The sequence below is a fragment of the Salvelinus namaycush genome, unplaced genomic scaffold, assembly GCF_016432855.1.
Source record: "Salvelinus namaycush isolate Seneca unplaced genomic scaffold, SaNama_1.0 Scaffold3523, whole genome shotgun sequence".
Lineage (NCBI taxonomy): Eukaryota > Metazoa > Chordata > Actinopteri > Salmoniformes > Salmonidae > Salvelinus > Salvelinus namaycush.
Window position 1 is genome coordinate 1 of NW_024060479.1, and position 24,181 is coordinate 24,181.

At 40.3% G+C, this 24,181-nt stretch overlaps 12 non-coding genes and 7 pseudogenes across 12 annotated transcripts; all 19 read left to right on the top strand.

Moving 5' to 3' along the window:
* Positions 1-89: 89 nt before the first annotated feature.
* On the top strand, positions 90-206 carry LOC120040434 (annotated as a pseudogene).
* A 686-nt stretch (positions 207-892) lies between these two features.
* LOC120040445 lies at positions 893-1,055 on the top strand. Its single transcript, XR_005475653.1, has one exon. It is a non-coding gene; the product is annotated as a U1 spliceosomal RNA (small nuclear RNA).
* Positions 1,056-1,283: 228 nt separating this feature from the next.
* Positions 1,284-1,433, top strand: LOC120040444 (annotated as a pseudogene).
* Positions 1,434-2,139: 706 nt separating this feature from the next.
* On the top strand, positions 2,140-2,258 carry LOC120040448. The gene has a single exon (XR_005475656.1). It is a non-coding gene; the product is annotated as a 5S ribosomal RNA (ribosomal RNA).
* Positions 2,259-2,951: 693 nt separating this feature from the next.
* Positions 2,952-3,101, top strand: LOC120040442 (annotated as a pseudogene).
* A 7,798-nt stretch (positions 3,102-10,899) lies between these two features.
* LOC120040447 lies at positions 10,900-11,018 on the top strand. Its single transcript, XR_005475655.1, has one exon. It is a non-coding gene; the product is annotated as a 5S ribosomal RNA (ribosomal RNA).
* A 1,524-nt stretch (positions 11,019-12,542) lies between these two features.
* Positions 12,543-12,661, top strand: LOC120040432. The gene has a single exon (XR_005475648.1). It is a non-coding gene; the product is annotated as a 5S ribosomal RNA (ribosomal RNA).
* Positions 12,662-14,196: 1,535 nt separating this feature from the next.
* LOC120040429 lies at positions 14,197-14,315 on the top strand. The gene has a single exon (XR_005475645.1). It is a non-coding gene; the product is annotated as a 5S ribosomal RNA (ribosomal RNA).
* Positions 14,316-15,010: 695 nt separating this feature from the next.
* LOC120040441 lies at positions 15,011-15,160 on the top strand (annotated as a pseudogene).
* Positions 15,161-15,866: 706 nt separating this feature from the next.
* LOC120040430 lies at positions 15,867-15,986 on the top strand. Its single transcript, XR_005475646.1, has one exon. It is a non-coding gene; the product is annotated as a 5S ribosomal RNA (ribosomal RNA).
* A 695-nt stretch (positions 15,987-16,681) lies between these two features.
* LOC120040439 lies at positions 16,682-16,831 on the top strand (annotated as a pseudogene).
* A 702-nt stretch (positions 16,832-17,533) lies between these two features.
* Positions 17,534-17,653, top strand: LOC120040431. The gene has a single exon (XR_005475647.1). It is a non-coding gene; the product is annotated as a 5S ribosomal RNA (ribosomal RNA).
* Positions 17,654-18,349: 696 nt separating this feature from the next.
* On the top strand, positions 18,350-18,508 carry LOC120040437. The gene has a single exon (XR_005475651.1). It is a non-coding gene; the product is annotated as a U1 spliceosomal RNA (small nuclear RNA).
* Positions 18,509-19,187: 679 nt separating this feature from the next.
* Positions 19,188-19,306, top strand: LOC120040433. Its single transcript, XR_005475649.1, has one exon. It is a non-coding gene; the product is annotated as a 5S ribosomal RNA (ribosomal RNA).
* Positions 19,307-20,023: 717 nt separating this feature from the next.
* On the top strand, positions 20,024-20,188 carry LOC120040435. The gene has a single exon (XR_005475650.1). It is a non-coding gene; the product is annotated as a U1 spliceosomal RNA (small nuclear RNA).
* Positions 20,189-20,860: 672 nt separating this feature from the next.
* Positions 20,861-20,979, top strand: LOC120040440. Its single transcript, XR_005475652.1, has one exon. It is a non-coding gene; the product is annotated as a 5S ribosomal RNA (ribosomal RNA).
* A 697-nt stretch (positions 20,980-21,676) lies between these two features.
* Positions 21,677-21,826, top strand: LOC120040438 (annotated as a pseudogene).
* Positions 21,827-22,532: 706 nt separating this feature from the next.
* Positions 22,533-22,651, top strand: LOC120040446. The gene has a single exon (XR_005475654.1). It is a non-coding gene; the product is annotated as a 5S ribosomal RNA (ribosomal RNA).
* A 692-nt stretch (positions 22,652-23,343) lies between these two features.
* LOC120040443 lies at positions 23,344-23,494 on the top strand (annotated as a pseudogene).
* The last annotated feature ends 687 nt before the right edge of the window (positions 23,495-24,181 follow it).

The window sequence follows — 24,181 nt, forward strand, 5'->3', positions numbered from 1 at the left end:
GTATATGTAATTTCTTCCACTTTTTGAGTGAGCCAAAGTTCAAGCTGCTTATCTAATTGGTGAGAATGCAATGTCTGTTTATCAGACTCACTTTGACATACCAGCCTGAATATGCCCGATCTCGTCTGATCTCGGAAGCTAAGCAGGGTCGGGCCTGGTTAGTACTTGGATGGGAGACCGCCTGGGAATACCAGGAGCTGTAAGCCTTTTGTCCACTAGGGGGTGTGGCATTATTTCATCAGCAACATGCCTTGTAGTAAGCATTTGATGCTGAATTGACTAAATGCAGCTTCTATGGGCTAGTCTCCCTGCCCTTTTAATACGATCAAAGTTCCTTGTGTTGTCAGGGAGCAACTGCCTTTTATGCATAAGACAAATAAGAAGTATGTTACTGAATGCAGCTTGTGTGTGCTCTGTGCTCCCTCGCCCTGTTCAAATGATCAAAGGAAATAATGCTGGTGAGGAGTGGAACTGGACTGGTGTTCTGATGGCCCTGTGTTTTCCATGTTGAATTACAACCCTTCTTTTATGGAGTAAATCAAAGCACAAGAGAATCTGAGATGTATCGATAATAAATCAATTGGTTTCATGCATTTGTCTGTGTGGTGTGTGTGTCCTGAATGTGATTGTATTTCGTCATATCGCAAAACATTTGTGATATCAGATAGGTTAAGATATTGAAAAAGTAATTGGTGATTTTTCGCAGTGTTGCATGATGGGAATCTAGTGGTTCACTGATATAATCTAGTAAACAAATAAACTACTTTTTCACCACTCTGTGTGCAAGTGCATTCCTAAACGGCATTTAACGCAGGTCGATGTGATATGATATTATCACAACAAAAAGTGGTTCCCGTTAGCGGAAAATGTTGGCACTGGAGAGACTTGCCCTCCACTAAGCAGAAGAGATTACTGTGATCAAGAAGTTGGTTGACCCAGTGTGGGGCTCAGCCATTCCACTCTGGCTGGGCTGACTCCTTTTGAATTTTCCAAATGTGTGAATCTCGAATGCAAAATTTATGGTAGTGGTCGTTTGCAAATTATGGTAGTGGTCGTTTGCGCTGTACCCTGATATCTTTGTTAATGATAAACTGTTGCTTGGCGGCAGGCTTAAGGATGACTTGAGTCAACAGACTGTGCTTATGGAGATCTTTGAAATCAGTTGTGAAAGAGACTTTGTGGACCAATCGAAAGGTGGAAAACATTTGTTTGTAGCAAAACATTGTTGGCATTTTGTCTAAACATTATGTTGCGAAATGCAGCATTGTATTTATGCCACGCTGGTACTTCAATCAAGAGATACTGTGATCAAGAAGGTGGTTGACCCAGTGTGGGGCTCAGCCATTCCACTCTGGCTGGGCTGACCCCTTTTGAATTTTCCAAATGTGGGAATCTCGAATGCAAAATTTATGGTAGTGGTCGTTTGCAAAATTTATGGTAGTGGTCGTTTGCGCTTTACCCTGATATCTTTGTTAATGATAAACCGTTGCTTGGCGGCAGGCTTAAGGATGACTTGAGTCAACTGACTGTGCTTATGGAGATCTTTGAAGTCAGTTGTGAAAGAGACTTTGTGGACCAATCGAAAGGTGGAAACATTTGTTTGTAGCAAAACATTGTTGGCATTTTGTCTAAACATTATGTTGCGAAATGCAGCATTGTATTTATGCCACGCTGGTACTTCAATCAAGAGATAGTTGAGAAGCCACTCTAATCCCCCCCGGTCATGATGTGTCATACGCGCCCCATGCGCTTCCAATATGAAATTGTCCATACATGCGTTCCTCCTTAGCACAGAACAATGCAATAGGTTTTCAACATCCAGAGCTTTTGTGTATTTATTGTGGCTAGTAGGATAGCTGCATGGGAAACTGTTGCTGATGATGTATTTGTCAGAAGTCATTGTATTTGTCCGTTTTTTCCCACAAGGCTGAAATATGTGCCCTCGCTTTGAAATGTTAGCAAGGTTTGTTTGTATTTCATCCAACTATCTGTGCTAAAAAGTGATGGCTACAGTATATGTAATTTCTTCCACTTTTTGAGTGAGCCAAAGTTCAAGCTGCTTATCTAATTGGTGAGAATGCAATGTCTGTTTATCAGACTCACTTTGACTTTATATGGTGTACCAAGAGATGTACCTTCGCTTATGGCCATACCAGCCTGAATATGCCCGATCTCGTCTGATCTCGGAAGCTAAGCAGGGTCGGGCCTGGTTAGTACTTGGATGGGAGACCGCCTGGGAATACCAGGTGCTGTAAGCCTTTTGTCCACTAGGGGGTGTGGCATTATTTCATCAGCAACACTGCCTTGTAGTAAGCATTTGATGCTGAATTGACTAAATGCAGCTTCTATGGGCTAGTCTCCCCTGCCCTTTTAATACGATCAAAGTTCCTTGTGTTGTCAGGGAGCAACTGCCTTTTATTTATAAGACAAATAAGAATATTGTTACTGAATGCAGCTTGTGTGTGCTCTGTGCTCCCTCGCCCTGTTCAAATGATCAAAGGAAATAATGCTGGTGAGGAGTGGAACTGGACTGGTGTCTGATGGCCCTGTGTTTTCCATGTTGGAATTACAACCCTTCTTTTATGGAGTAAATCAAAAGCACAAGAGAATCTGAGATGTTATCGATAATAAATCAATTGGTTTCATGCATTTGTCTGTGTGTGTGTGTGTGTGTCTGAATGTGATTGTATTTCGTCATATCGCAAACATTTGTGATATCAGATAGGTTAAGATATTAAAAAGTAATTGGTGATTTTTTCGACAGTGTTGCATGATGGGAATCTAGTGGTTCACTGATATAATCTAGTAAACAAAATAAACTACTTTTTCACCACTCTGTGTGCAAGTGCATTCCTAAACGGCATTTAACGCAGGTCGATGTGATATGATATTATCACAACAAAAAGTGGTTCGCGTTAGCGGAAAATGTTGGCACTGGAGAGACTTGCCCTCCACTAAGCAGAAGAGATACTGTGATCAAGAAGGTGGTTGACCCAGTGTGGGGCTCAGCCATTCCACTCTGGCTGGGCTGACACCTTTTGAATTTTCCAAATGTGGGAATCTCGAATGCGAAATTTATAGTAGTGGTCGTTTGCGCTTTACCCTGATATCTTTGTTAATGATAAACTGTTGCTTGGCGGCAGGCTTAAGGATGACTTGAGTCAACTGACTGTGCTTATGGAGATCTTTGAAGTCAGTTGTGAAAGAGACTTTGTGGACCAATCGAAAGGTGGAAACATTTGTTTGTAGCAAAACATTGTTGGCATTTTGTCTAAACATTATGTTGCGAAATGCAGCATTGTATTTATGCCACGCTGGTACTTCAATCAAGAGATAGTTGAGAAGCCACTCTAACCCCCCCGGTCATGATGTGTCATACGCGCCCCATGCGCTTCCAATATGAAATTGTCCATACATGCGTTCCTCCTTAGCACAGAACAATGCAATAGGTTTTCAACATCCAGAGCTTTTGTGTATTTATTGTGGCTAGTAGGATAGCTGCATGGGAAACTGTTGCTGATGATGTATTTGTCAGAAGTCATTGTATTTGTCCGTTTTTTCCCACAAGGCTGAAATATGTGCCCTCGCTTTGAAATGTTAGCAAGGTTTGTTTGTATTTCATCCAACTATCTGTGCTAAAAAGTGATGGCTACAGTATATGTAATTTCTTCCACTTTTTGAGTGAGCCAAAGTTCAAGCTGCTTATCTAATTGGTGAGAATGCAATGTCTGTTTATCAGACTCACTTTGACTTTATATGGTGTACCAAGAGATGTACCTTCGCTTACGGCCATACCAGCCTGAATGCGCATTTCCTGATTGGAGAAGTGACGACAGGTGCGAGTGTCTGAGCTGTGAGTGAGTGTTTGCTGGAGAGTGTTTGCTCGAGAGCTATTTTTGTTAATTAATTGGTTTTTGCAATATAATTTATTATTTTCTTCAGTTGAATAGTTTTAAGTTTGGTTAGTCTTCCCCCTTGCAGTTTTTCTGCTTGGGGGAGAGTTTTTTGGATTCATTTTTTTACTATGACGGACAACATGGAAAAGACAAACGGAATGGACAAAGACAACGAAAAAGCGCAACGGAAGAAAAATGAAGATAAAGAAGAAATGAAATATGGCAAGGAATACACGGTGGCAATTGAGTTGGAAGGAGAAGACAAGGTGACGACAATGGAACTACTAAGAGCAATTAAGGAGGTGTGTGGAGAGGTGGTGGGATGCCGAATGAAAGGGGAGAAGAAGTACGAAATTACGATGAGAAATGAAAAAGGAAAAGAACGTCTAATGGATGGATTAAGAATAAAGGATACAAAGATTCTGGCGAGAGATATTAATGTGAAGGAAGTGGTGGTGTCGTTCATGAATCTCCCAGTATATGTAGAAGATGGTGTGATACTGGGCAAGCTGAGTAGCTGGGGAGTGGCGGCTGTCTCGGAGATAAGGAGGAGAGTTTGGCCAGGAACGGAGGTGGTTGACGGGACACGTTTCTGCAAGGTCAAGTTCACAGAAAAAGTGACATCATTACCTTATTCTACAAGAATTGAGACGTTGGAGGGAGCAGAATATTTCAGAGTCATTCATGACAAACAGGTCAGAGTGTGTCGTATGTGTATTCAACCCGGGCACATAGTAAAAGACTGCCCGGAATTTAAGTGTTTTAAGTGTGGCAATCAAGGACACTATGCGAGAGAATGTGATGGAGAGAAGGAAAGGAATTTTTGTGGTGGATGCAGAAAAAGATTGGCGGAGTGCAACTGTGGAGAGGTTAGGGCTGAAGAGGGGAGTCAAACAATATATGAGGAAGCAGTGGGATTGTCGCAAGAAGGAGAAGAAGGTGGAGGAGAGGACGTGGTGGAAGGTGGAGAGACGGAGGAAGGAAGAAAGAAGAAGGACCAGAAGATAAATGAAATTGGGAGCAGTATGGACACAGAAATAAGAAGAGGGAGTTTTCAGGAGGAGGGGGGGAGTGGACGGGGGGGAAGCACGGGGGACTCACAGGTTGTGGGGGAAAGCACAGCACTAACAAGTAGCTCGGGGGGTGAAGAAATGGATGGGGTTATGGAGTTGATGACAATACCAGAGACGGCGATGAGCACGGGGAGCACAACAGATGTGGATGTCAAGAAGGGGAGTTGGCTGGAAAACATGGACTTGGAAGAGATATCGGATACGGATGATGGAGAAAAGATTGAAAGAACGAGGGAAGGATACAGGAAGAGGAAAGCGGGGGGAAGAGGGGGAGAGAAAGGGTGGAAGAGGAAAGAAACTGGATAACAGGTAGAGAATAATGAAATTATATTTTATTATTTTTTTATTTATTAGAATGGTTAATATAATGTCAATAAATGCAAATGGTTTGAGGACAATGGGAAAATTTAATAGAATAGTAAAAATGAAGAATTCAGATATTTTATGTATTCAAGAGACGCACTGGGATAACGTATGTGTTTTAGAAGTAAAAAAAATATGGAGGGATTTTATTTATGTAAACAATGGCAGAGGGAATTCAAGTGGGGTGGCTATTTTATTGAGGAAGGATGTGGTGGATAATGTGAAACAGATATATAATGATAATAATGGGAGGATTTTAATTGTAGATTTTGAATATATGAGTATGGTTTTTAGAATTATAAATATTTATGCGCCTAATACTGAAATAGAGCGCAAAGATTTATTTTTAGAAATAGGGAAATGGTGTGAGGGAAACTGTATTGTAGTTGGGGATTTTAATGTTAAAATGGATAGACTGGATATGACAAGAGGAGCTATTTTTAGAAGTGATGTATCTAGGGGGGTTTTAAAGAAGATGATGTTAGAAAAAGGAATAATTGATATATGGAGAGAGGAAAATCCAGAAAAAAGAGAATTTTCTAGAAGGCAGGTGGTTTTAGGGGATTTGAAACAAACGAGGATAGATCTGGTTTTAGTAAAAGAAGGTTTAAGGAATTTTATGAAAGATATTAAGTATGTTTTTACAACTTTTAGTGATCATGCAGGTTTAACATTTTCAGTGGGATTAGATAAGGAAAGAACAGGGGGTGGAATATGGTGTATGAATGCAGGGTATTTGGGAGATGAGGAATATGGGAAACAACTTAAATCTTTGATAGCATGTGAAATGGAGGATAAGCAGAAAGAGAATGATAAGTGTTCATGGTGGGATAAGGTTAAGGAAAAAATAAAAGTTTTTAGTATAGGATATGCAAGGAAAAAGAGAGGTAGGATGAAAAGAGAAGAAAATGAGTTGAGGGCTAAATTGGATAAAGAAATGAGGAAGTGTGACAGTGAACCTAATTATAATATAGGAAAGTTTTTGGAATTAAAAGCACAATTGACTAAATATGAAATAGATAAGTGTAAGGGTGCAATTATAAGAAGTAAGGCAAAGTATGTTTTGGAGGGGGAGAAATGTACTTCATTTTTTCTTGGTTTAGAGAAGAATAAACAGAGGAGAACATATATTAGAGAGATCGAAAATATAAAGGGTGAAGTTGTCAATGATTATGTAGAGGTTTTAGAAACAGTGCAGAATTTTTATAAGGATTTATTTAAGAAAGGGGAGGTGGATGAGGGGTGTGTAAAGGAGATATTGGATAGTGTGGATGTGCAAATTAATGTAGAGGATAAACAAATGTGTGATGGGAAGATAACATTGACTGAAGTTAAAGATGCGATTAAGGGTTTACAAGTAAATAAGAGTCCTGGAGTAGATGGAATAATTGCAGAGTTTTATAAAATATATGCCAGTTTTTTAGCACCTATTTTATTGGAAGTTTATCAATATATGGAGGATAATGATAGTATTTCTGAATCTATGGTGACAGGGCTGATAACGATTTTATATAAAAATAAGGGGAGTAAATTAAAATTGGAGAATTATAGGCCAATTAGTTTATTAAATTCGGATTATAAGATTTTAGCAAAGATACTGGCAAATAGAATGAAGCAAGTTTTAAATGATATTATAGCACCTACACAGAATTATAGTGTGCCTGGTAGAGATATTGCGGATACAATTAATACAATTAGAGATGTGATAAATAAAATGAATCATGATAAGATGGGGGGAATTGTTTTAAGCATAGATTTAAATAAAGCTTTTGATAGGGTGGAACATGATTTTATGTTTAGGGTAATGGATAAATATGGTTTTGGTAATAGAATAATAGGATGGATAAAATTATTATATAAGAAGGCAAAAAGTAGGGTGAAATGTAATGGGGTTTTAACCGATTCTTTTATTCTTGAGAGATCTGTGAGACAGGGGTGTCCTTTATCAGCTTTATTATTCGTTTTATCGGTAGAACCTTTAGCAGCATTTCTTAAAAGAGATAATCTTATAAATTGTGTAGAGACTCCGCAAGGAGGTTTTAGTTTGATACATCAATACGCAGATGATACCACTATAACAGTTAGAGATGAGGGTAGTGTAAAAAGGGTGATGGAGTGTTTTAAAGTATATGGACAAGCATCGGGTGCAAAGGTTAACATGGAGAAGTCAGTAGTAATGTATATTGGGAAGATTAATGAGGGGAATTTTCCTTTTAAAGTGGTTAAAGATTATTTTAAGGTATTAGGAGTGTTTTTAGGGGTGAAAGAAATGGAAGCTAGGGATTTGACATGGAGTGGTGTAATAAATAAAGTTAGAAAGGTGGTAAATATGTGGAGGGGGAGGTCTTTGAAATTAAAAGGGAAAGTAATTGTCATAAATTCATTGTTGATGTCAATATTTATTTATGTAATGAATGTTTTGGATATGCCAGAATGGGTTTTATCTGAAATGAATAAAATTGTAGTTGATTTTTTATGGGAAGGGAAGGGGGTGAGAATAGCTTTTAAAACTTTGATTGCAGGTTATGAGGAGGGGGGTTTGAAGTTGGTAGATTTAAGTGTAAGGAAAACAGCAATTAGAGTAAAAATGGTACGGAAATATTTATTTGGTGAATTGGATTATGGGTGGAAAAGGTTTTTTAAAGAGTATTTGCAGGAGGTTGGGAGGATGGGGGACAATGGTTTATTGATGAGTATGAAGAAGGAAATGTTAGGTAATATACCTTTGTTTTACAGAGAAGTGTTTGAGGCTTGGGGGCGGTTTTTACCAAATATTTATTATGAATGTACCAGTTTAGAAAATATTTTAAATCAGCCGATATTTTTAAATCCAAAGATAAAGTGCAATAATATGATGTTTTTTTGTAAATATTTTATGAGGGCTGGGATGAGGCAGATAGGTGACATAGCATATGAGGTAATTCCTGGGTTTCTTCCATTTCAGGCTATATATGACAATGTGGTTGAAGTAGATGAAGAAATAAGTAAAACTACTGTGGAGAATATGTACAAGAAAATATAGGATGTATTCCCGGGGAGTGGGTGATTTTAATAAACAAAGAGGTGGTCAAAAGATCTAGGGCTTTACCAGTTTTATATTATGAAAGTAATGGGGAGAAACATGATTTATCAGGTCTAAAAGTTAAAATGGTTTATAGAAAATGTATTTTAAAAGAGATAAAAAGTCCTGCTGCGGAGAAAGTGTGGTCTAGGGTGTTTCCAAACATGGATGTAAAATCAATATGGAAGAATGTAAATGTAAAATATAATTTTATAGAATGTGAAGACAATGATTTTAAATTGAAACATAATAGGATTTTTACAAATGTGGTTTTGCATCAAATAAATAGGGATATTAAAAGAGAATGTGATATTTGTGGTACGGGGGTGGAAAATTTGATGCACTTTTTTATTGACTGTAGTAGGTTGAAAGATTTTCATGAGTTTTTAAAAGGACTTTTAGTAAAACATTGGGGAGAAGAGATTTTTACTGGGGTGGAGTGGAGGAGGTTGTTTCTTTTTGGTTTAAATGGGAAAAGTAAAGTTTTAAATATTAATTTGGTGAATTTTGTAATAAGTCATGCTAGATATGCGATAAGATTAAGAAGGAATTTAGGTCATTATGAAGGGAAAATTGTGAGTGTGGAAGGTTTTTTTAGGAGCATATTAGAGAGAGATATAGAGATAATATATAGATACGGTGGAGGAAATTTTGAAAAATTGTTTGTGTGGGGGAGTACTCTTATTGAAATTCTGTCAAATGGGAAACTTGTATTTCATTATTAAGTGGATTTAGTGGATGATTGTGTTTTTTAATAGGTTTTATTTTATTTATTTTTTATTTTTTGACTTTGTAAAAGGATGAATTGTTCATCCTTTTTTATTATTGATTGAATGTTGTAAATATTATGTGTTTTTTCATAATAAAAGATAAAAAAAAAAAAAAATATGCCCGATCTCGTCTGATCTCGGAAGCTAAGCAGGGTCGGGCCTGGTTAGTACTTGGATGGGAGACCGCCTGGGAATACCAGGTGCTGTAAGCCTTTTGTCCACTAGGGGGTGTGGCATTATTTCATCAGCAACACTGCCTTGTAGTAAGCATTTGATGCTGAATTGACTAAATGCAGCTTCTATGGGCTAGTCTCCCCTGCCCTTTTAATACGATCAAAGTTCCTTGTGTTGTCAGGGAGCAACTGCCTTTTATGCATAAGACAAATAAGAATATTGTTACTGAATGCAGCTTGTGTGTGCTCTGTGCTCCCTCGCCCTGTTCAAATGATCAAAGGAAATAATGCTGGTGAGGAGTGGAACTGGACTGGTGTCTGATGGCCCTGTGTTTTCCATGTTGGAATTACAACCCTTCTTTTATGGAGTAAATCAAAAGCACAAGAGAATCTGAGATGTTATCGATAATAAATCAATTGGTTTCATGCATTTGTCTGTGTGTGTGTGTGTGTGTCTGAATGTGATTGTATTTCGTCATATCGCAAACATTTGTGATATCAGATAGGTTAAGATATTAAAAAGTAATTGGTGATTTTTTCGACAGTGTTGCATGATGGGAATCTAGTGGTTCACTGATATAATCTAGTAAACAAAATAAACTACTTTTTCACCACTCTGTGTGCAAGTGCATTCCTAAACGGCATTTAACGCAGGTCGATGTGATATGATATTATCACAACAAAAAGTGGTTCCCGTTAGCGGAAAATGTTGGCACTGGAGAGACTTGCCCTCCACTAAGCAATAGAGACCCAGTTTGGGGCTCAGCCATTCCACTCTGGCTGGGCTGACCCCTTTTGAATTTTCCAAATGTGGGAATCTCGAATGCAAAATTTATGGTAGTGGTCGTTTGCAAAATTTATGGTAGTGGTCATTTGCGCTTTACCCTGATATCTTTGTTAATGATAAACCGTTGCTTGGCGGCAGGCTTAAGGATGACTTGAGTCAACCGACTGTGCTTATGGAGATCTTTGAAGTCAGTTGTGAAAGAGACTTTGTGGACCAATCGAAAGGTGGAAACATTTGTTTGTAGCAAAACATTGTTGGCATTTTGTCTAAACATTATGTTGCGAAATGCAGCATTGTATTTATGCCACGCTGGTACTTCAATCAAGAGATAGTTGAGAAGCCACTCTAACCCCCCCGGTCATGATGTGTCATACGCGCCCCATGCGCTTCCAATATGAAATTGTCCATACATGCGTTCCTCCTTAGCACAGAACAATGCAATAGGTTTTCAACATCCAGAGCTTTTGTGTATTTATTGTGGCTAGTAGGATAGCTGCATGGGAAACTGTTGCTGATGATGTATTTGTCAGAAGTCATTGTATTTGTCCGTTTTTTCCCACAAGGCTGAAATATGTGCCCTCGCTTAGAAATGTTAGCAAGGTTTGTTTGTATTTCATCCAACTATCTGTGCTAAAAAGTGATGGCTACAGTATATGTAATTTCTTCCACTTTTTGAGTGAGCCAAAGTTCAAGCTGCTTATCTAATTGGTGAGAATGCAATGTCTGTTTATCAGACTCACTTTGACTTTATATGGTGTACCAAGAGATGTACCTTCGCTTACGGCCATACCAGCCTGAATATGCCCGATCTCGTCTGATCTCGGAAGCTAAGCAGGGTCGGGCCTGGTTAGTACTTGGATGGGAGACCGCCTGGGAATACCAGGTGCTGTAAGCCTTTTGTCCACTAGGGGGTGTGGCATTATTTCATCAGCAACACTGCCTTGTAGTAAGCATTTGATGCTGAATTGACTAAATGCAGCTTCTATGGGCTAGTCTCCCCTGCCCTTTTAATACGATCAAAGTTCCTTGTGTTGTCAGGGAGCAACTGCCTTTTATGCATAAGACAAATAAGAATATTGTTACTGAATGCAGCTTGTGTGTGCTCTGTGCTCCCTCGCCCTGTTCAAATGATCAAAGGAAATAATGCTGGTGAGGAGTGGAACTGGACTGGTGTCTGATGGCCCTGTGTTTTCCATGTTGGAATTACAACCCTTCTTTTATGGAGTAAATCAAAAGCACAAGAGAATCTGAGATGTTATCGATAATAAATCAATTGGTTTCATGCATTTGTCTGTGTGTGTGTGTGTGTGTCTGAATGTGATTGTATTTCGTCATATCGCAAACATTTGTGATATCAGATAGGTTAAGATATTAAAAAGTAATTGGTGATTTTTTCGACAGTGTTGCATGATGGGAATCTAGTGGTTCACTGATATAATCTAGTAAACAAAATAAACTACTTTTTCACCACTCTGTGTGCAAGTGCATTCCTAAACGGCATTTAACGCAGGTCGATGTGATATGATATTATCACAACAAAAAGTGGTTCCCGTTAGCGGAAAATGTTGGCACTGGAGAGACTTGCCCTCCACTAAGCAGAAGAGACCCAGTGTGGGGCTCAGCCATTCCACTCTGGCTGGGCTGACCCCTTTTGAATTTTCCAAATGTGGGAATCTCGAATGCAAAATTTATGGTAGTGGTCGTTTGCAAAATTTATGGTAGTGGTCGTTTGCGCTTTACCCTGATATCTTTGTTAATGATAAACCGTTGCTTGGCGGCAGGCTTAAGGATGACTTGAGTCAACTGACTGTGCTTATGGAGATCTTTGAAGTCAGTTGTGAAAGAGACTTTGTGGACCAATCGAAAGGTGGAAACATTTGTTTGTAGCAAAACATTGTTGGCATTTTGTCTAAACATTATGTTGCGAAATGCAGCATTGTATTTATGCCACGCTGGTACTTCAATCAAGAGATAGTTGAGAAGCCACTCTAACCCCCCCGGTCATGATGTGTCATACGCGCCCCATGCGCTTCCAATATGAAATTGTCCATACATGCGTTCCTCCTTAGCACAGAACAATGCAATAGGTTTTCAACATCCAGAGCTTTTGTGTATTTATTGTGGCTAGTAGGATAGCTGCATGGGAAACTGTTGCTGATGATGTATTTGTCAGAAGTCATTGTATTTGTCCGTTTTTTCCCACAAGGCTGAAATATGTGCCCTCGCTTTGAAATGTTAGCAAGGTTTGTTTGTATTTCATCCAACTATCTGTGCTAAAAAGTGATGGCTACAGTATATGTAATTTCTTCCACTTTTTGAGTGAGCCAAAGTTCAAGCTGCTTATCTAATTGGTGAGAATGCAATGTCTGTTTATCAGACTCACTTTGACTTTATATGGTGTACCAAGAGATGTACCTTCGCTTACGGCCATACCAGCCTGAATATGCCCGATCTCGTCTGATCTCGGAAGCTAAGCAGGGTCGGGACTGGTTAGTACTTGGATGGGAGACCGCCTGGGAATACCAGGTGCTGTAAGCCTTTTGTCCACTAGGGGGTGTGGCATTATTTCATCAGCAACACTGCCTTGTAGTAAGCATTTGATGCTGAATTGACTAAATGCAGCTTCTATGGGCTAGTCTCCCCTGCCCTTTTAATACGATCAAAGTTCCTTGTGTTGTCAGGGAGCAACTGCCTTTTATGCATAAGACAAATAAGAATATTGTTACTGAATGCAGCTTGTGTGTGCTCTGTGCTCCCTCGCCCTGTTCAAATGATCAAAGGAAATAATGCTGGTGAGGAGTGGAACTGGACTGGTGTCTGATGGCCCTGTGTTTTCCATGTTGGAATTACAACCCTTCTTTTATGGAGTAAATCAAAAGCACAAGAGAATCTGAGATGTTATCGATAATAAATCAATTGGTTTCATGCATTTGTCTGTGTGTGTGTGTGTGTGTCTGAATGTGATTGTATTTCGTCATATCGCAAACATTTGTGATATCAGATAGGTTAAGATATTAAAAAGTAATTGGTGATTTTTTCGACAGTGTTGCATGATGGGAATCTAGTGGTTCACTGATATAATCTAGTAAACAAAATAAACTACTTTTTCACCACTCTGTGTGCAAGTGCATTCCTAAACGGCATTTAACGCAGGTCGATGTGATATGATATTATCACAACAAAAAGTGGTTCCCGTTAGCGGAAAATGTTGGCACTGGAGAGACTTGCCCTCCACTAAGCAAGATAAGAAGTGGTTGACCCAGTGTGGGGCTCAGCCATTCCACTCTGGCTGGGCTGACCCCTTTTGAATTTTCCAAATGTGGGAATCTCGAATGCAAAATTTATGGTAGTGGTCGTTTGCAAAATTTATGGTAGTGGTCATTTGCGCTTTACCCTGATATCTTTGTTAATGATAAACCGTTGCTTGGCGGCAGGCTTAAGGATGACTTGAGTCAACCGACTGTGCTTATGGAGATCTTTGAAGTCAGTTGTGAAAGAGACTTTGTGGACCAATCGAAAGGTGGAAACATTTGTTTGTAGCAAAACATTGTTGGCATTTTGTCTAAACATTATGTTGCGAAATGCAGCATTGTATTTATGCCACGCTGGTACTTCAATCAAGAGATAGTTGAGAAGCCACTCTAACCCCCCCCGGTCATGATGTGTCATACGCGCCCCATGCGCTTCCAATATGAAATTGTCCATACATGCGTTCCTCCTTAGCACAGAACAATGCAATAGGTTTTCAACATCCAGAGCTTTTGTGTATTTATTGTGGCTAGTAGGATAGCTGCATGGGAAACTGTTGCTGATGATGTATTTGTCAGAAGTCATTGTATTTGTCCGTTTTTTCCCACAAGGCTGAAATATGTGCCCTCGCTTTGAAATGTTAGCAAGGTTTGTTTGTATTTCATCCAACTATCTGTGCTAAAAAGTGATGGCTACAGTATATGTAATTTCTTCCACTTTTTGAGTGAGCCAAAGTTCAAGCTGCTTATCTAATTGGTGAGAATGCAATGTCTGTTTATCAGACTCACTTTGACTTTATATGGTGTACCAAGAGTATGTCCTTCGCTTACGGCCATACCAGCCTGAATACGCCCGATCTCGTCTGATCTCGGAAGCTAAGCAGGGTCGGGCCTGGTTAGTACTTGGATGGGAGACCGCCTGGGAATACCAGGTGCTGTAAGCCTTTTGTCCACTAGGGGGTGTGGCATTATTTCATCAGCAACACTGCCTTGTAGTAAGCATTTGATGCTGAATTGACTAAATGCAGCTTCTATGGGCTAGTCTCCCCTGCCCTTTTAATACGATCAAAGTTCCTTGTGTTGTCAGGGAGCAACTGCCTTTTATGCATAAGACAAATAAGAATATTGTTACTGAATGCAGCTTGTGTGTGCTCTGTGCTCCCTCGCCCTGTTCAAATGATCAAAGGAAATAATGCTGGTGAGGAGTGGAACTGGACTGGTGTCTGATGGCCCTGTGTTTTCCATGTTGGAATTACAACCCTTCTTTTATGGAGTAAATCAAAAGCACAAGAGAATCTGAGATGTTATCGATAATAAATCAATTGGTTTCATGCATTTGTCTGTGTGTGTGTGTGTGTGTGTCTGAATGTGATTGTATTTCGTCATATCGCAAACATTTGTGATATCAGATAGGTTAAGATATTAAAAAGTAATTGGTGATTTTTTCGACAGTGTTGCATGATGGGAATCTAGTGGTTCACTGATATAATCTAGTAAACAAAATAAACTACTTTTTCACCACTCTGTGTGCAAGTGCATTCCTAAACGGCATTTAACGCAGGTCGATGTGATATGATATTATCACAACAAAAAGTGGTTCCCGTTAGCGGAAAATGTTGGCACTGGAGAGACTTGCCCTCCACTAAGCAGAAGAGATACTGTGATCAAGAAGGTGGTTGACCCAGTGTGGGGCTCAGCCATTCCACTCTGGCTGGGCTGACCCCTTTTGAATTTTCCAAATGTGGGAATCTCGAATGCAAAATTTATGGTAGTGGTCGTTTGCAAAATTTATGGTAGTGGTCGTTTGCGCTTTACCCTGATATCTTTGTTAATGATAAACCGTTGCTTGGCGGCAGGCTTAAGGATGACTTGAGTCAACCGACTGTGCTTATGGAGATCTTTGAAGTCAGTTGTGAAAGAGACTTTGTGGACCAATCGAAAGGTGGAAACATTTGTTTGTAGCAAAACATTGTTGGCATTTTGTCTAAACATTATGTTGCGAAATGCAGCATGGTATTTATGCCACGCTGGTACTTCAATCAAGAGATAGTTGAGAAGCCGCTCTAACCCCCCCGGTCATGATGTGTCATACGCGCCCCATGCGCTTCCAATATGAAATTGTCCATACATGCGTTCCTCCTTAGCACAGAACAATGCAATAGGTTTTCAACATCCAGAGCTTTTGTGTATTTATTGTGGCTAGTAGGATAGCTGCATGGGAAACTGTTGCTGAAACTGTTATTTGTCAGAAGTCATTGTATTTGTCCGTTTTTTCCCACAAGGCTGAAATATGTGCCCTCGCTTTGAAATGTTAGCAAGGTTTGTTTGTATTTCATCCAACTATCTGTGCTAAAAAGTGATGGCTACAGTATATGTAATTTCTTCCACTTATTGAGTGAGCCAAAGTTCAAGCTGCTTATCTAATTGGTGAGAATGCAATGTCTGTTTATCAGACTCACTTTGACTTTATATGGTGTACCAAGAGTATGTCCTTCGCTTACGGCCATACCAGCCTGAATACGCCCGATCTCGTCTGATCTCGGAAGCTAAGCAGGGTCGGGCCTGGTTAGTACTTGGATGGGAGACCTGCCTGGGAATACCAGGTGCTGTAAGCCTTTTGTCCACTAGGGTGTGCTGGCATTATTTCATCAGCAACACTGCCTTGTAGTAAGCATTTGATGCTGAATTGACTAAATGCAGCTTCTATGGGCTAGTCTCCCCTGCCCTTTTAATACGAATCAAAGTTCCTTGTGTTGTCAGGGAGCAACTGCCTTTTATGCATAAGACAAATAAGAATATTGTTACTGAATGCAGCTTGTGTGTGCTCTGTGCTCCCTCGCCCTGTTCAAATGATCAAAGGAAATAATGCTGGTGAGGAGTGGAACTGGACTGGTGTCTGATGGCCCTGTGTTTTCCATGTTGGAATTACAACCCTTCTTTTATGGAGTAAATCAAAAGCACAAGAGAATCTGAGATGTTATCGATAATAAATCAATTGGTTTCATGCATTTGTCTGTGTGTGTGTGTGTGTGTCTGAATGTGATTGTATTTCGTCATATCGCAAACATTTGTGATATCAGATAGGTTAAGATATTAAAAAGTAATTGGTGATTTTTTCGACAGTGTTGCATGATGGGAATCTAGTGGTTCACTGATATAATCTAGTAAACAAAATAAACTACTTTTTCACCACTCTGTGTGCAAGTGCATTCCTAAACGGCATTTAACGCAGGTCGATGTGATATGATATTATCACAACAAAAAGTGGTTCCCGTTAGCGGAAAATGTTGGCACTGGAGAGACTTGCCCTCCACTAAGCAGAAGATATACTGTGATCAAGAAGGTGGTTGACCCAGTGTGGGGCTCAGCCATTCCACTCTGGCTGGGCTGACCCCTTTTGAATTTTCCAAATGTGGGAATCTCGAATGCAAAATTTATGGTAGTGGTCGTTTGCAAAATTTATGGTAGTGGTCGTTGCGCTTTACCCTGATATCTTTGTTAATGATAAACCGTTGCTTGGCGGCAGGCTTAAGGATGACTTGAGTCAACTGACTGTGCTTATGGAGATCTTTGAAGTCAGTTGTGAAAGAGACTTTGTGGACCAATCGAAAGGTGGAAACATTTGTTTGTAGCAAAACATTGTTGGCATTTTGTCGAAACATTATGTTGCGAAATGCAGCATTGTATTTATGCCACGCTGGTACTTCAATCAAGAGATAGTTGAGAAGCCACTCTAACCCCCCCTGGTCATGATGTGCCATACGCGCCCATGCGCTTCCAATATGAAATTGTCCATACATGCGTTCCTCCTTAGCACAGAACAATGCAATAGGTTTTCAACATCCAGAGCTTTTGTGTATTTATTGTGGCTAGTAGGATAGCTGCATGGGAAACTGTTGCTGATGATGTATTTGTCAGAAGTCATTGTATTTGTCCGTTTTTTCCCACAAGGCTGAAATATGTGCCCTCGCTTTGAAATGTTAGCAAGGTTTGTTTGTATTTCATCCAACTATCTGTGCTAAAAAGTGATGGCTACAGTATATGTAATTTCTTCCACTTATTGAGTGAGCCAAAGTTCAAGCTGCTTATCTAATTGGTGAATGCAATGTCTGTTTATCAGACTCACTTTGACTTTATATGGTGTACCAAGAGTATGTCCTTCGCTTACGGCCATACCAGCCTGAATACGCCCGATCTCGTCTGATCTCGGAAGCTAAGCAGGGTCGGGCCTGGTTAGTACTTGGATGGGAGACCTGCCTGGGAATACCAGGTGCTGTAAGCCTTTTGTCCACTAGGGTGTGCTCTGGCATTATTTCATCAGCAACACTGCCTTGTAGTAAGCATTTGATGCTGAATTGACTAAATGCAGCTTCTATGGGCTAGTCTCCCCTGCCCTTTTAATACGATCAAAGTTCCTTGTGTTGTCAGGGAGCAACTGCCTTTTATGCATAAGACAAATAAGAATATTGTTACTGAATGCAGCTTGTGTGTGCTCTGTGCTCCCTCGCCCTGTTCAAATGATCAAAGGAAATAATGCTGGTGAGGAGTGGAACTGGACTGGTGTCTGATGGCCCTGTGTTTTCCATGTTGGAATTACAACCCTTCTTTTATGGAGTAAATCAAAAGCACAAGAGAATCTGAGATGTTATCGATAATAAATCAATTGGTTTCATGCATTTGTCTGTGTGTGTGTGTGTGTGTCTGAATGTGATTGTATTTCGTCATATCGCAAACATTTGTGATATCAGATAGGTTAAGATATTAAAAAGTAATTGGTGATTTTTTCGACAGTGTTGCATGATGGGAATCTAGTGGTTCACTGATATAATCTAGTAAACAAAATAAACTACTTTTTCACCACTCTGTGTGCAAGTGCATTCCTAAACGGCATTTAACGCAGGTCGATGTGATATGATATTATCACAACAAAAAGTGGTTCCCGTTAGCGGAAAATGTTGGCACTGGAGAGACTTGCCCTCCACTAAGCAGAAGATATACTGTGATCAAGAAGGTGGTTGACCCAGTGTGGGGCTCAGCCATTCCACTCTGGCTATGCTGACCCCTTTGAATTTCCCAAATGTGGAATCTCGATTGCATAATTTATGGTAGTGGGGACTGCGTCCTGCGCTTTACCCTGATATCTTTGTTTAATGATAAACCGTTGCTTGGCGGCAAGGCTTAAGGATGACTTGAGTCAACTGACTGTGCTTATGGAGATCTTTGAAGTCAGTTGTGAAAGAGACTTTGTGGACCAATCGAAAGGTAGGAAACATTTGTTTGTAGCAAAACATTGTTGACATTTTGTCGGAAACATTATGTTGCGAAATGCAGCATTGTATTTATGCCACGCTGGTACTTCAATCAAGAGATAGTTGAGAAGCCACTCTAACCCCCCCCTGGTCATGATGTGTCATACGCCCATGCGCTTCCAATATGAAATTGTCCATACATGCGTTCCTCCTTAGCACAGAACAATGCAATAGGTTTTCAACATCCAGAGCTTTTGTGTATTTATTGTGGCTAGTAGGATAGCTGCATGGGAAACTGTTGCTGAATGATGTATTTGTCAGAAGTCATTGTATTTGTCCGTTTTTTCCCACAAGGCTGAAATATGTGCCCTCGCTTTGAAATGTTAGCAAGGTTTGTTTGTATTTCATCCAACTATCTGTGCTAAAAAGTGATGGCTACAGTATATGTAATTTCTTCCACTTTACTGAGTGAGCCAAAGTTCAGGCTGCTTATCTAATTGGTGAATGCAATGTCTGTTTATCAGACTCACTTTGACTTTATATGGTGTACCAAGAGATTAGTCCTTCGCTTACGGCCATACCAGCCTGATACGCCCGATCTCGTCTGATCTCGGAAGCTAAGCAGGGTCGGGCCTGGTTAGTACTTGGATGGGAGACCTGCCTGGGAATACCAGGTGCTGTAAGCCTTTTGTCCACTAGGGTGTGCTCTGGCATTATTTCATCAGCAACACTGCCTTGTAGTAAGCATTTGATGCTGAATTGACTAAATGCAGCTTCTATGGGCTAGTCTCCCCTGCCCTTTTAATACGATCAAAGTTCCTTGTGTTGTCAGGGAGCAACTGCCTTTTATGCATAAGACAAATAAGAATATTGTTACTGAATGCAGCTTGTGTGTGCTCTGTGCTCCCTCGCCCTGTTCAAATGATCAAAGGAAATAATGCTGGTGAGGAGTGGAACTGGACTGGTGTCTGATGGCCCTGTGTTTTCCATGTTGGAATTACAACCCTTCTTTTATGGAGTAAATCAAAAGCACAAGAGAATCTGAGATGTTATCGATAATAAATCAATTGGTTTCATGCATTTGTCTGTGTGTGTGTGTGTGTGTGTCTGAATGTGATTGTATTTCGTCATATCGCAAACATTTGTGATATCAGATAGGTTAAGATATTAAAAAGTAATTGGTGATTTTTTCGACAGTGTTGCATGATGGGAATCTAGTGGTTCACTGATATAATCTAGTAAACAAAATAAACTACTTTTTCACCACTCTGTGTGCAAGTGCATTCCTAAACGGCATTTAACGCAGGTCGATGTGATATGATATTATCGAACACAAAAGTGGTTACCATTAGCCGAAAATGTTGGCACTGGAGACACTTGCCCTCCACCGATGACTATAACTCATACTTACCTGGCAAGGGAGATACCGTGATCAAGAAAGGCGGTTCACCCAGGGCGAGGCTTAGCCATTGCACGCCAGCTATGCTGACCCCTGTGAATTTCCCAAATGTGGAAATCTCGATTGCATAATTTATGGTAGTGGGGGACTGCGTCCGCGCTCTCCCCTGATGTCTTGTTTAATGACAAACCGTTGCTTGGCGGCAAGCTTGAGGATGACTTGAGCCAATTGCCCGTGCTTATGGAGATCTTTGAAGTCAGTTGTGAAAGACACTTTGTGGACCAATTGAAAGGTAGAAACATTTGTTTGTAGCCAAACATTGTTGACATTTTGTGGAAACATCATGTTGCGAAATGCAGCATGGTATTTATGCCACGCTGGTACTTCAATCAAGAGATAGTTGAGAAGCCGCTCTAACCCCCATGGTCATGATGTGTCATACGCCCATGCGCTTACAATATGAAATTGTCCATACATGCGCTCCTCCTTAGCACAGAACAATGCAATAGGTTTTCAACATCCAGAGCTTTTGTGTATTTATTGTGGCTAGTAGGATAGCTGCATGGGAAACTGTTGCTGATGATGTATTTGTCAGAAGTCATTGTATTTGTCCGTTTTTTCCCACAAGGCTGAAATATGTGCCCTCGCTTTGAAATGTTAGCAAGGTTTGTTTGTATTTCATCCAACTATCTGTGCTAAAAAGTGATGGCTACAGTATATGTAATTTCTTCCACTTTTTGAGTGAGCCAAAGTTCAAGCTGCTTATCTAATTGGTGAGAATGCAATGTCTGTTTATCAGACTCACTTTGACTTTATATGGTGTACCAAGAGATGTTCCTTCGCTTACGGCCATACCAGCCTGAATACGCCCGATCTCGTCTGATCTCGGAAGCTAAGCAGGGTCGGGCCTGGTTAGTACTTGGATGGGAGACCGCCTGGGAATACCAGGTGCTGTAAGCCTTTTGTCCACTAGGGGGTGTGGCATTATTTCATCAGCAACACTGCCTTGTAGTAAGCATTTGATGCTGAATTGACTAAATGCAGCTTCTATGGGCTAGTCTCCCCTGCCCTTTTAATACGATCAAAGTTCCTTGTGTTGTCAGGGAGCAACTGCCTTTTATGCATAAGACAAATAAGAATATTGTTACTGAATGCAGCTTGTGTGTGCTCTGTGCTCCCTCGCCCTGTTCAAATGATCAAAGGAAATAATGCTGGTGAGGAGTGGAACTGGACTGGTGTCTGATGGCCCTGTGTTTTCCATGTTGGAATTACAACCCTTCTTTTATGGAGTAAATCAAAAGCACAAGAGAATCTGAGATGTTATCGATAATAAATCAATTGGTTTCATGCATTTGTCTGTGTGTGTGTGTGTGTGTGTGTCTGAATGTGATTGTATTTCGTCATATCGCAAACATTTGTGATATCAGATAGGTTAAGATATTAAAAAGTAATTGGTGATTTTTTCGACAGTGTTGCATGATGGGAATCTAGTGGTTCACTGATATAATCTAGTAAACAAAATAAACTACTTTTTCACCACTCTGTGTGCAAGTGCATTCCTAAACGGCATTTAACGCAGGTCGATGTGATATGATATTATCACAACAAAAAGTGGTTCCCGTTAGCGGAAAATGTTGGCACTGGAGAGACTTGCCCTCCACTAAGCAGAAGATATACTGTGATCAAGAAGGTGGTTGACCCAGTGTGGGGCTCAGCCATTCCACTCTGGCTGGGCTGACCCCTTTTGAATTTTCCAAATGTGGGAATCTCGAATGCAAAATTTATGGTAGTGGTCGTTTGCAAAATTTATGGTAGTGGTCGTTTGCGCTTTACCCTGATATCTTTGTTAATGATAAACCGTTGCTTGGCGGCAGGCTTAAGGATGACTTGAGTCAACCGACTGTGCTTATGGAGATCTTTGAAGTCAGTTGTGAAAGAGACTTTGTGGACCAATCGAAAGGTGGAAACATTTGTTTGTAGCAAAACATTGTTGGCATTTTGTCTAAACATTATGTTGCGAAATGCAGCATTGTATTTATGCCACGCTGGTACTTCAATCAAGAGATAGTTGAGAAGCCACTCTAACCCCCCCCGGTCATGATGTGTCATACGCGCCCCATGCGCTTCCAATATGAAATTGTCCATACATGCGTTCCTCCTTAGCACAGAACAATGCAATAGGTTTTCAACATCCAGAGCTTTTGTGTATTTATTGTGGCTAGTAGGATAGCTGCATGGGAAACTGTTGCTGATGATGTATTTGTCAGAAGTCATTGTATTTGTCCGTTTTTTCCCACAAGGCTGAAATATGTGCCCTCGCTTTGAAATGTTAGCAAGGTTTGTTTGTATTTCATCCAACTATCTGTGCTAAAAAGTGATGGCTACAGTATATGTAATTTCTTCCACTTTTTGAGTGAGCCAAAGTTCAAGCTGCTTATCTAATTGGTGAGAATGCAATGTCTGTTTATCAGACTCACTTTGACTTTATATGGTGTACCAAGAGATGTTCCTTCGCTTACGGCCATACCAGCCTGAATACGCCCGATCTCGTCTGATCTCGGAAGCTAAGCAGGGTCGGGCCTGGTTAGTACTTGGATGGGAGACCGCCTGGGAATACCAGGTGCTGTAAGCCTTTTGTCCACTAGGGGGTGTGGCATTATTTCATCAGCAACACTGCCTTGTAGTAAGCATTTGATGCTGAATTGACTAAATGCAGCTTCTATGGGCTAGTCTCCCCTGCCCTTTTAATACGATCAAAGTTCCTTGTGTTGTCAGGGAGCAACTGCCTTTTATGCATAAGACAAATAAGAATATTGTTACTGAATGCAGCTTGTGTGTGCTCTGTGCTCCCTCGCCCTGTTCAAATGATCAAAGGAAATAATGCTGGTGAGGAGTGGAACTGGACTGGTGTCTGATGGCCCTGTGTTTTCCATGTTGGAATTACAACCCTTCTTTTATGGAGTAAATCAAAAGCACAAGAGAATCTGAGATGTTATCGATAATAAATCAATTGGTTTCATGCATTTGTCTGTGTGTGTGTGTGTGTGTCTGAATGTGATTGTATTTCGTCATATCGCAAACATTTGTGATATCAGATAGGTTAAGATATTAAAAAGTAATTGGTGATTTTTTCGACAGTGTTGCATGATGGGAATCTAGTGGTTCACTGATATAATCTAGTAAACAAAATAACTACTTTTTCACCACTCTGTGTGCAAGTGCATTCCTAAACGGCATTTAACGCAGGTCGATGTGATATGATATTATCACAACAAAAAGTGGTTCCCGTTAGCGGAAAATGTTGGCACTGGAGAGACTTGCCCTCCACTAAGCAGAAGAGATACTGTGATCCAAGAAGGTGGTTGACCCAGTGTGGGGCTCAGCCATTCCACTCTGGCTGGGCTGACCCCTTTTGAATTTTCCAAATGTGGGAATCTCGAATGCAAAATTTATGGTAGTGGTCGTTTGCGCTTTACCCTGATATCTTTGTTAATAACTGTTGCTTGGCGGCAGGCTTAAGGATGACTTGAGTCAACCGACTGTGCTTATGGAGATCTTTGAAGTCAGTTGTGAAAGAGACTTTGTGGACCAATCGAAAGGTGGAAACATTTGTTTGTAGCAAAACATTGTTGGCATTTTGTCTAAACATTATGTTGCGAAATGCAGCATTGTATTTATGCCACGCTGGTACTTCAATCAAGAGATAGTTGAGAAGCCACTCTAACCCCCCCCGGTCATGATGTGTCATACGCGCCCCATGCGCTTCCAATATGAAATTGTCCATACATGCGTTCCTCCTTAGCACAGAACAATGCAATAGGTTTTCAACATCCAGAGCTTTTGTGTATTTATTGTGGCTAGTAGGATAGCTGCATGGGAAACTGTTGCTGATGATGTATTTGTCAGAAGTCATTGTATTTGTCCGTTTTTTCCCACAAGGCTGAAATATGTGCCCTCGCTTTGAAATGTTAGCAAGGTTTGTTTGTATTTCATCCAACTATCTGTGCTAAAAAGTGATGGCTACAGTATATGTAATTTCTTCCACTTTTTGAGTGAGCCAAAGTTCAAGCTGCTTATCTAATTGGTGAGAATGCAATGTCTGTTTATCAGACTCACTTTGACTTTATATGGTGTACCAAGAGATGTTCCTTCGCTTACGGCC